The sequence below is a fragment of the Nannospalax galili genome, unplaced genomic scaffold, assembly GCF_000622305.1.
Source record: "Nannospalax galili isolate Female #2095 unplaced genomic scaffold, S.galili_v1.0 scaffold100, whole genome shotgun sequence".
In the NCBI taxonomy this organism is placed as follows: Eukaryota; Metazoa; Chordata; class Mammalia; order Rodentia; family Spalacidae; genus Nannospalax; species Nannospalax galili.
In genome coordinates, this window is record NW_008352891.1 from 5,573,543 (window position 1) to 5,584,209 (window position 10,667).

The following is a 10,667-nucleotide window of genomic DNA, read 5'->3' on the forward strand; positions in this document are numbered from 1 at the left end:
CAAGGACCAAGTGAGCCGAGGGAATGAGCTGGCAGACCAGGCAGCCAAATGAGCAGCCCTCCATGAGAGGGTAGACCTAGGTCCCCCTCTCATTCACTCCTGGAAGGTGTGTTTTGCACTTCCAAGGCTCCCTGAGTGGCCCAGGTACTGTCCAAAGGAGAGAAAATTGGCCATAGATCAAGGAGCAACTGAAGACCAGGCGGGCTGGCTGATCACCTCTGATGGGAAAAATCATAGTTCCTGGGTCTGGTCCAGCAAGCTCATGAGATGACCCACCTAGGAAAGATAGCCTTGGGAGATTTATTGCAGACGTATCTGATAACCCCCAAGGCTGACCACACTAGCCCAACAAGCTAGCAAAGGTTGCCTACGGTGTGCACAAAACAACCCAAAGCAGGGCATCCTACCCGTTTGAACTGAAGCAAGGATCCCACCCGTTTGAACATTTGGAAGTGGATTTACTGGTCATCGTTTGTACCTTCTCAGGCTGAGTGGAAGCTTTCCCCACCTGCATGGAGAAAGTCCAGGAAGTGTCCCGGACCTTGGTCAGAGAGATCATCCCTCACTTTGGGGTCCTGATCAGCATTGGGTCAGATAATGGCCCAGCCTTTGTTAGCAAAATTGTTCAGCAGGTATCTAAGGCAGCGGGGCTGACTTGGACTCTACACACTCAGTAATACCCACAGTCTTCAAGTCGGGTTGAGAGGATGAATAGAACCCTGAAAACTGTGACAGCCAAACACTGCCAGGAAACAAGTCTCTCCTGGCCAGAGATCTTGCCACTTGTACTGTTCAGAGTATGATGTGCACCAAGAAAATGTGGTTCTTGTCCTTTTGAGAGTCTATTTGGGCACCCACCGCCACTCCTTCCTGGAGAAGCTGGAGATCTCAGAGAGTTTTGGCAGGTTCACTTCCTACAGTTTTTGAAAGGCTTAGTTAACACAATAAAAGTGATCTCTGAGCACTTGAACCTACCCCCTCCCCCTACTGTTCCAGGCCCCTTGCATTCCTGGAACCCTGGAGATTGGGTTTGGGTTAGGGTCCCAATCAGGGGGAAACCTAGACCCAAGATGGGAGGGGCCATATCAAATAATACTGACCACCCCTTCAGCTCTCAAAGTCGCAGGCATCAAGCCCTGGATTCATCACTCCCACGTCAAGGCAGCTGTGAATCCAAAACAGGAATGGACTGCCAGAGCTGCCTCAGACCAGCCTCTGAAGTTAACAATATCGAAGTGACCTCAAGATGGGAGCAACTACTCCGAGCCTGCCCTATGTCCTGACGTCCCTGCTGATCCTGTGGATGCCCAGCCAGACCAGCTCCCACTCAGACTCCATGGCCTTGACAACTGAGCTGGTTTGGAAGGCCACTCTGTCCCAAGGGGACTCCCAGTCCTGGGTACCCATTAATATGACTAATTGCCCTCCTCAGGGGGCATGCCTTGTCTCCTTTAGATGGTGTTACCACCCTGGTTTTGGTCAGCGGATTGTCCCATTGACCTCATTGTGTTGTGATGGGACTGCCCAGGCCGGGAAAATAGACTGCGCTGCCTTTGAAAGATCTCCCCAAATGGTTGCTGCATATGGGCGTATCCCCAGACAGTCTGATGACAACTGTGGAGACCTCTACTGGTCTTTTCTGAAGAACTGGTCATGTGTGGACTTCACCCCTGAAGGAGCTTGGCAGGGACCTCCCACTTCAGGACAGGGTATTAAAGATGTGACAGGTCAAGAAAGAGGACATCAAGGTGGCATAATATGGGAATTTTCTATAGAAAAAAACCCACTATGGGGAAGCAAATCTTTGGGATGGGCTGGCATGTGTCGGGAATGAGGGATTCCCCTAAAACTTTGTGGCTCGTAATCACAGCAACCAACGTAACAGTACCAGTCAGTAGAGCCAATACTCTAGACCCTTGGCCCCCAAAACCAAATGACCACACTTATAGCAGTGGCCCATCTAAGTTTGACCCCGATGCCCCTCTAATAAAGATGCTCAGACTCATAAACACCAGCCATGGGCTGCTAGTACAAGTCAACCCTGACCTAGGAAATGATTGCTGGATATGCTTAAGAGCAAGCCAAATGACCTACTTGGGGGTGGGAGTCAGGAATTTGACCATAGTCAATGGGACAGCAGCAGGCCCCTGCTTAGTTGGGCCCTGAGTTCAGTCCCTGGAGGAAGCCTTGTGTATTGGGAGACAAGAAAATTGTACCTACCTTTCTCCCAACTCCCCTGCTCCTGAAGGGACTTACTTCTCCTGCCCAAGTGGCATCCACACTTGCTACCCAGGGGAGAACTGTCTTTTGGTTATACTTGTCCCTGACTTAGATGTTCTCCTGGGTAAGACAGTGCAAACCTATCACCATGGACAGAAAAGAGCCATCACTATACTCCCTGTTCTCCTGGGGGACAGCCTTGGTGGGCACAGCAGCCCTGGGGGCCACAGTTATTGGGCTCCAACAGGTCCAGCACAGTCAGTTGTCTAACCTAATAAGAGAAGAACTAAGCTTGGTTCAAAAAAGCATTGTAACTTTACAAAATCAAATAGATTCTTTGGCAGGGGTAGTGCTGCAAAACCATAGAGGCTTAGATCTAATGACAGCAGAGAAAGTAGGTATGTGTACCTATCTGGGAGAAGAGTGCTGTTTTTATGCTAATCAATCTAGCATAGTTAAAGAACATGCTAAGCAACTATTAGAAAAGATAAAGGCTGGAGAAGGGGAAAGTGAGTCTTTTTGGAAAAATACCTGGAAAACTTGGGGTCCCTGGTTGGCCCCATTTACAGGACCCATAGTTGTAATTTTATTAATCCTCCTGGTAGGGCTGTGTATAATCAATATGTTCAGTAAATTTATCAAAAATAGAGTAGAGGCCTCTAGAATAACATAAGGGACTATGTAAATAAAGAGGAGGGGATATAATAGAAATGGTAATTAAGAACTTTGGATCAGGAAAAGCTCCTAGGCAAGAGATAAGACTGGGGAGATACGCTGGAGTCTTCTCCCCTCCCCCCACCTCCTGTGGTTACCCAGGATAGAAGTCTTTTGTTTTCCAAAATTTAGAAAGCTCTGAGATAAGAGAGAGGTATGGGAGAGGTGAGCAGGTGTCTTCCTCCATCCTGCCCCCTATGGTCAACCTAGAAGGAAGTCTTTGTAACCCCTGCAGCCATACCTTACCTGCTTAATTATCACATGTACCTTTTACTTAATTACCACCTATGTGCTGTTCTGTCTTTTACTTGTTCTTCCTCACATGAATATAAAAACCCCTAAAACTGAGGTGGGGGGTACTGGCTCCTTTTCGGAAAGATCTGTGGGTCAGTCTGCTAGCATACAACTAAATCCCTCTCCTCACCTGACTTTGGCTGCTGATCTCTGATTTTCCTGTAACATTACAAAATACTACTTAGAGTCTGGCTACTATGTTAACTTCATTGCAGTGTCCACAAATTATTGGTGTCAAATGCATATATAAAGCTCAAAGCTATTATGACTATACCATGTAAATTTATATCCAAAAAGAAGGTGACTGTTATTCCCTTGAGCGACATGGGGGTGGGGGGCTCTGCCTCTGATATTCAGGTATCTCAACTATGCATCAGAAAAGCTTTGAGTCACTTTCCTCCCAGAAAAAAAAGTCACAGTTCTAAATATGGTAAATTATCAGCCACTGACTGCTTCTGCCATGTTGCTTGCATTCTGGGGTCCGTCTTCTGCATGTGGACTCACATCTAGAGTTACCAAATACAGAAAGAGTTACCCGAAGTACTGAAAAGGATAAGGTACTTTCAATTTTCTTTGCAAACTTTTTTTTTCTCCTTTAACATGTTCCAATGATAAGGTCACCTACAAAACTTTTTCCAATCTGTTTAAATTTTGGATCCCCCCCCCCCTTGTTACCCATGGAAAAAAATTCCCAGAGGAAAGCCAAAGGCCAGAATTCACTGGCTCATCTCCAAATGTGACCCCTGAGGAACAGATCCTCCAACAACCTGGAGAGTAAAAATAAATTGGTTTATTTGGGCTAACTGTATGGTCTTAAACACCCAAAAGGAAAGTATAACCAAAAAGTAAAGTGATCACTATATTTCTTTAAGAGTTCAAGGGATTAATTACATTTCTGAGACATTAGGCTTAAGTCCATATAAAATGTTATTTAGACAATTATTTCTCATTGATGATTTTGTTTCTAAGCAGAAAGTGCTGCTCAGATCTGAGACTTCAAATCTTGGTCTCTAATACTGTAGTCCCCACCTGTAGCTAAGGGAAACAACCCGCTATTGTTCTAAAATGATGGATGGATTTGTTTTCTTCCCCTATCTAGAAACCTTTGTGAGGGAATTGACACTGATTCTAGCCACTCCAACAGCTATCAAAGTGCCTGAAAACAAATCCTGAGTCCATCACTCTCAAGTCCAGCCTTGGCAGACAAAAGAAAAATGAGGAGGAACCCAATAGAAGGATGCTTTTGGAAGCTCTTGTCAAGAAATCCCAATGGACTCTTATATGAACATTTGAAATTTGTCCTGTTCTGACTTTTTTCTGGTTCTGTCTAGAACTTGTAATGCTAACTACTCTTGCCTTTATTTCTCCTTCACATCCCCTATTCCCCAGTCAAGGATTTTCTCTTCTCCCTACAGATAAGAGTTATGCAATTTGGTAGTCTTTTAGATAGACCCACTGAAGGGGTACCCCAATCACCTCACCTTGCATCCCTGTTCAACATGGAAGAAGCCAGAGCAGTCTGTGTCCCAATTCCCTATTGGCAATTTGGGTAACCTCTTCAGAGGATAGCATGATAAGAATAGGAGGTAGGAATTGGCAGTTAGGGTTAAAAAGACCCCAAATAAAAGTAGGCAGTTTCTTGGCTAAAAGTCAAAATGTCCTTGGGCCTCTTAGCAACACTCTGCTCCAAAGGCCAAAAATGTCAAAAGTATTTGGGAGCTCTTATCTATGTTTATTTTTTTATTTATTATTTTATGTGTATGCATGTATTGCCTGCATGTACGTAAGTGCACCCATGTTGTGCAATACCCAAGGAGGACATAAGAGGCTGCCAGATCCCCTGGAATGGAGTTACAGACAGTTGTTAGCTGTCATGTGGGTGCTGGGATTTGAACCCAGGTCCTCTGCAAAAACAGCCCTTGTTCTTAACCACTGAGCAAACCCTCCAGACCCTCAGGAGCTCTTATCTAATTCCTAAAAGATGTTAGGGTTACCCCTTCAGAGGGGGGAATGTTAGAGTAGCAAAAAGCCCAGAGAGAGAGAGAGAGAGAGAGAGAGAGAGAGAGAGAGAGAGAGAGAGAGAGAGAGAGAGAGAGAGAGAGAGAGAGAGAGAGAAAGGGAGGGAGGGAGGGAGGGAGGGAAGGAAGGAAGGAAGAAAGAAAGAAAGAAAGAAAGAAAGAAAGAAAGAAAGAGAAGAAGGAAAGAAAGAAGGAAGAAAGAAAGAGTACACGAAGTTGTCAGAAAAGTGATAGGGAGATATGGGAGGTGGTGGTGGTGAGGAAGAGGGTGTGGATTTTATCAAAACACCTTATATGCATGTATGAAATGCTCAATAAAGTTTTTTAAAAGTTAATAAATAAATAAAACCAAAGAGCAGTAACTGGGAGAAGACAGCAGACAGTAATGGAGCCAGAAAGGGCATGCAGACTGTAACTGCCTCTCACATGCGATTTTGTGGATTATGTTTTGATCTAATGGTGGGTTTTGAACAGTCACAGATTCCTAGAGATTAAAGGTTGCTATGGCCACCAAAGAAAAATCAAGTAGTGTCAGTCCACGGTGATAGTCCGCACCACACCCATCCTTGGGGAGGGTAGTGCTGCTGTCTATGTGGAGAAAGATGGTGCCAGACTCAAGGGTGAGACGTATGTGGGATTTGAGGAGGAAGTATCAATTTAGCAGTTCTTTCTTGCATGTTTTTCTTTCTAGTCTGTCTTCCAAATGCTTCATTGTGATGCCTGTTTGCACAACTGTAATCATTTCAGTTTATATATCTGTGATAGAAATACTGCTTACAGAAAATATATTATCTTTTTTTTCTTTAGAAGGAGCTCATCTAAGGGGCTGGAGAGATGGCTCAGTGATTAAGAGCACTGACTGCTCTTGCAGAGGACCAGGGTTCAACTCCCAGCATCTACCTGGCAGCTAACAACCATCTGTAACTCCAGTTCCAGGGAATCCGGCACCCTCTTTGATGTCCTTAGGCACTGTGCAACACATGTGCCCTTACATACATTCAAGCAACACATGTACATATAAAATAAAAGTAATAACCCATGTCAACTCAAACAAGGGCCCAGAGGGGAAGAGAGAAATGGGTGGTGGGCTGACCCTATACTGAGAACGATTGGAGACTGATTGCTACTGAATGAGGAAGAGTATGCCTTACATACGATCTCTAGATGCGCTGACTAGACTCTGGTGAATGAATTTACACTGGAGGACATCTGGGTACAAATGCTTGACTGGATAGGATTTAACATGTGTGGCAGAACACATGAGGTTGGTGAGCGAGCATGTATACGGGAGGGGGTTTAAATTTAAGAACTGTTGTATGAAATTACAAAATCCCAATAAAAAAATTTCTTAAAAAATAAAAAGTAGGGGCTGGAGAGATGACTCAGAGGTTAAGAACACTGTTCTTGCAGAAGATCCCGGTTCAAATCCCAGCACCCACATGCAGCTAACATAACTCCAGTTCCAGGGATCTGACAGCCTCTTCTGTCCTCTGCAGGCATTGCACAACATGGGTGCACTTACATACATGCAGGCAATACATGCACACACATAAAACAAAAATAATAAATAAAATATTTTTTAAAAGTCCAAATACTGATGAGACTGTGGATCAGAAGGAACCAAAAGTGACTGTGTTTGTGTCAGGTTGCCCTCCTTGCCTCAGGAACAGTCATGGGTTGTTGCATGATTGTGGTTTGTGGCGTGTACTGGTGGTCGTGTTCCTGCAGAATCCTAGTCAGTCCAGGAGGAGTGGATATGCTGAGATATGTTAGTACAGAATAAAGGCATGAAGATGTTTCTTAAGTTTCTAAAAGTGGACAGTAGAAATGTTTTAGATTCCATCTAAATTTCTAGATAACAAAAAGTAGTTACATCACAGAATGAAAAATATATATGACATCACATACTGCCATGACAGCAAGCAGAAGAAAAAAAAATCTTGGTAATATAAATATGTATGCATAGTGCACAAATATATTAACATACAGCATTGTAAGAATAATAGCATAACTGTAAGGGGGACCTCATTCTAGATGGTTCTATCTTAGGGTAACAAAGAACCTGAGACATCTGTGCTTTCAGTTAGATAACAGGCCTAGAAATCTGAATGAGACGTAGAGCACATTTTCAGTAATTGAATGTCATCATCAAAACATGCCACTGTATTCCCACATGAGAGTTGAGCTGGATGCACTCAAAGTGAACAGAAAAGCCCCACGTGCAGTGCAGTACTTACAATGGGACACCATTCACTTCCAATGGGTTTTCAAAAGATGAATGTTCAGACATAAACATGGAATCTCTCTATGCATAAGACACAGGTAAGTGTACTGCAGTCACTCACTACCTCTGCTAACCAGCAAACCTGGTAAAATAAAACCAATCCCCAGAGAGGCCATCAAGCCTCGGCTCAGCAAACTGAAAGACAGAATGTGAAGTATATGACTATCACTGTGGGAGTTCCCAAAGATCAACAAGAATTTCTTTCCGATTTTTAAGCAAAAACATCTAACTTATGATAATAAAAGACATAGATTCGGATGATGTTGTGTTTCACACCCTCATTCTCGAGACGTAATATTTAGATACTTGTCCCTTTCAATTAAAAAAGAAAAAAAAAAACCTGACTTTCTTTAATATGCATCCTATGATAAATTGCCCATAGCTTCAAAATGCATGGATGTATGTATATTTGTTTTAGATACACATGGGTACTCATAACTGTGTATATAAGCATATACATCCTCATATATATGTGTATTTTATATATATACTGAGAAAGTTCTCATATATATATATATATATACAATTGTGTGGGGTGGGGGGTGTTGTATACTGGTATGAAAACTTGACAGGCAGGGTAATATTTCACTCAGTGTTAAATGAAGTCTGAAAAATCAAGTACAGTCACTCAGTTAACATAGCACAGCCAGTAAACTAAGTTGAAAAAAGAAAAGGTGAATGGAGACGCGATCCTGGATCATCTGCCTGTGGCATTCACATTTGGTAAGATCAGGGATTTTGACTTTGAACTGAGGACCTCCTCTGTAGGTGGGTCTCCTGGCGGGGGGCAGGGGGGTTGCTTCTGTTCCCCTTGTATTGCCCAAGCCCTTCCTTGGGCTTACTCTGTTTCCTGTACTAGATTCCTGAGTTGTCAAAGATACTGCTGAATTCTTGGTGTCACCAATGCTGCTCAAAACCTCATTCATTTCATTGTGAACCTCCAGTGATGTTAACAAGATGTTTCCATGAGCATCCGCCCAGTTGCTTTCACTCTTAGAAACGATCATTCTTGATCTTGGCCATCTTTTCCACAAGCTTCTTCTGCCTTTGGGGGCCTCTTCCAAAGAAAATGTAGTTGATGAAGGTATATTCCAGAAGAGCCAATGTGATGGTTAATCCTGGGTGTCAACTTGACTGGATCTGGGATAAACTGAAATGAGAGAGATCTTCTTGATTGGATCTTCTGAAGCTGGAAGACACACCCCAAATGTGGGTGTTACCTTCTGATGGCAGCCCGTATAAAAGGCCATGGCAGAGGAGAACACCTGGCTTCTTGCTGCTTGCCTTCTCTCGCTGGTGAGTTCATCTTGCTGCTGTTGACTGAAGATTTGCCCATCTTTTGGAATTCATCAGACCTTCAGTGCCAGATGCTGGATAGGTACTACTGAGATATCCAGCCTCGTGGACTGAGCGACTACCAGATTCTCACCCTCTCCAGTGTTGTGCAGCCATTGTTGGACTACTCGGACTCTATCCTGTGAGCTAAGCTGATAAATCTCTATACATACATATTCATTCTACCAGTTCTGTTTCTTTGGAGAACCCTGACTAATATAGCCAAGAACACAAAAACTAAGCAGCCCATCAGGTACATGTTCATGGTTTTGACAGAGAATTTTGGGCAGAGTCTCCCAAAGGTGGGTATTGATGGTTGTCATGGTGAACATGGTAGTGATCCCAAGGGCAGCAAACTCATCATAACTAATCCAGTAGGATAGCCACAAAAGGATCCTAATCAGTACAGAGGGCATGTACAGCTGGAGAACAAAGTGTCTATGTTTCTCTTCAACCGAACTCAGTGAGAGTCAAGGATAGGCACCTGTGGCCACAACAACATTCCTCAAGATCAGATGATGCTCTGCAATGGATAACTGAGGGAGCTCAATCCTTTCCACTCTAGTGCCAGCCTTGTCCTGCCCTGCCAGTAAAATTGAATGTCACCCATGGTTTAGCCATAGCTTTGTATTTCCAGGGTGCAATTCTACTTGTCCAGCGGGTATCTTCTGAGATCCATCATGCATGCTGCTGTTGGGGTGATTCTGAACTTATACAGCACCATCTGGTCTGGGTGGGGGTGGATCATGTGGTTTTTCATTATCACTCTGTGCACAGTGACTATTTGTAAATTAAGAAATATGTGTTGGGGACCCAGAGTTGGTCAGTCACTTAACTGTCAAACGTGGTTAAGAGGGATCCCAGAATAGCTGAGTCTTTTATCTCTCCAGCATTGTTGAAAATACATAGTTAAGATATAAGCCATGTTGACTTCAGATTGTCAATGCTGGCAGTGTCAACATTCATCCCTATGCAGACTGGGGGACCCCCGAAGTCAGGTCTCAGGAGAATGTCACAGCTTTCCAACAGCTTGTCCACGGTCTCCTTCACAAAGGACATTCCCCGGGTTGTTTACACTCTGGGCACAGCAAACCACCACCACAAGCACCAGGGCCCAGAAGATACCAAAAAGCCTTTCTCTGGCAAAGCTCCACATCCCTCCACTGAGCCCCAGATGGGGGGAGGGGGGCACCCCGCCACCTTTGAGACCTGCAGTTGGGGCTGCTCCTGCTGCTGTCGTCACTGCCACTACACTTTTATTTATTTTTATTTTATGCGTATTAGTGTTTTGCCTGCACGTGTATAATAGTACAATGTGCATGCGATGGCTGTGGAGCCCAGGAGAGGATGTTAGACCCCCTGAAACTGGAGTTACAGACAGTTGTTAGCTGCCATCAAACCTGAGTTTTCTGCAAGAGCAGCCAGTGCTCTTAACCACTGAACCATCTCTCCAGACCCCTGTGCTGAAATTCTTGCTCTCAGCTGGCAAAATGCTTCAACTAGATTCTGACATGAGGGTTCTTTTCCCCTCTCATGTTCCCTTAACATACCCTGTCTTTCAATCCTACCTCAATGGATGTGGATAACAGGTCAGCAAACAACAGAAGGGAACAGGTCCCACTTCCCTCACTTCATTCAACCCCACAAGACCTTACCACCCCCTGGCTCTCCTGGGCTCCCTCCTTCTCCTCTCTAGGAGGTTTCTGTTTCTGGTTACCTATGGTTAAGGAGAAGATGGTGGTTATGGAAGCAGCAGGGCCTGATAAGAAGCACTTGCCAGTGCTGGGTATTGTTCAGGATAC

The 10,667-nt window shown here is 44.3% G+C and overlaps 1 pseudogene; it reads right to left on the reverse strand.

Moving 5' to 3' along the window:
• Positions 1–8,158: 8,158 nt before the first annotated feature.
• Positions 8,159–10,021, reverse strand: LOC103747671 (annotated as a pseudogene).
• Positions 10,022–10,667: the final 646 nt, after the last annotated feature.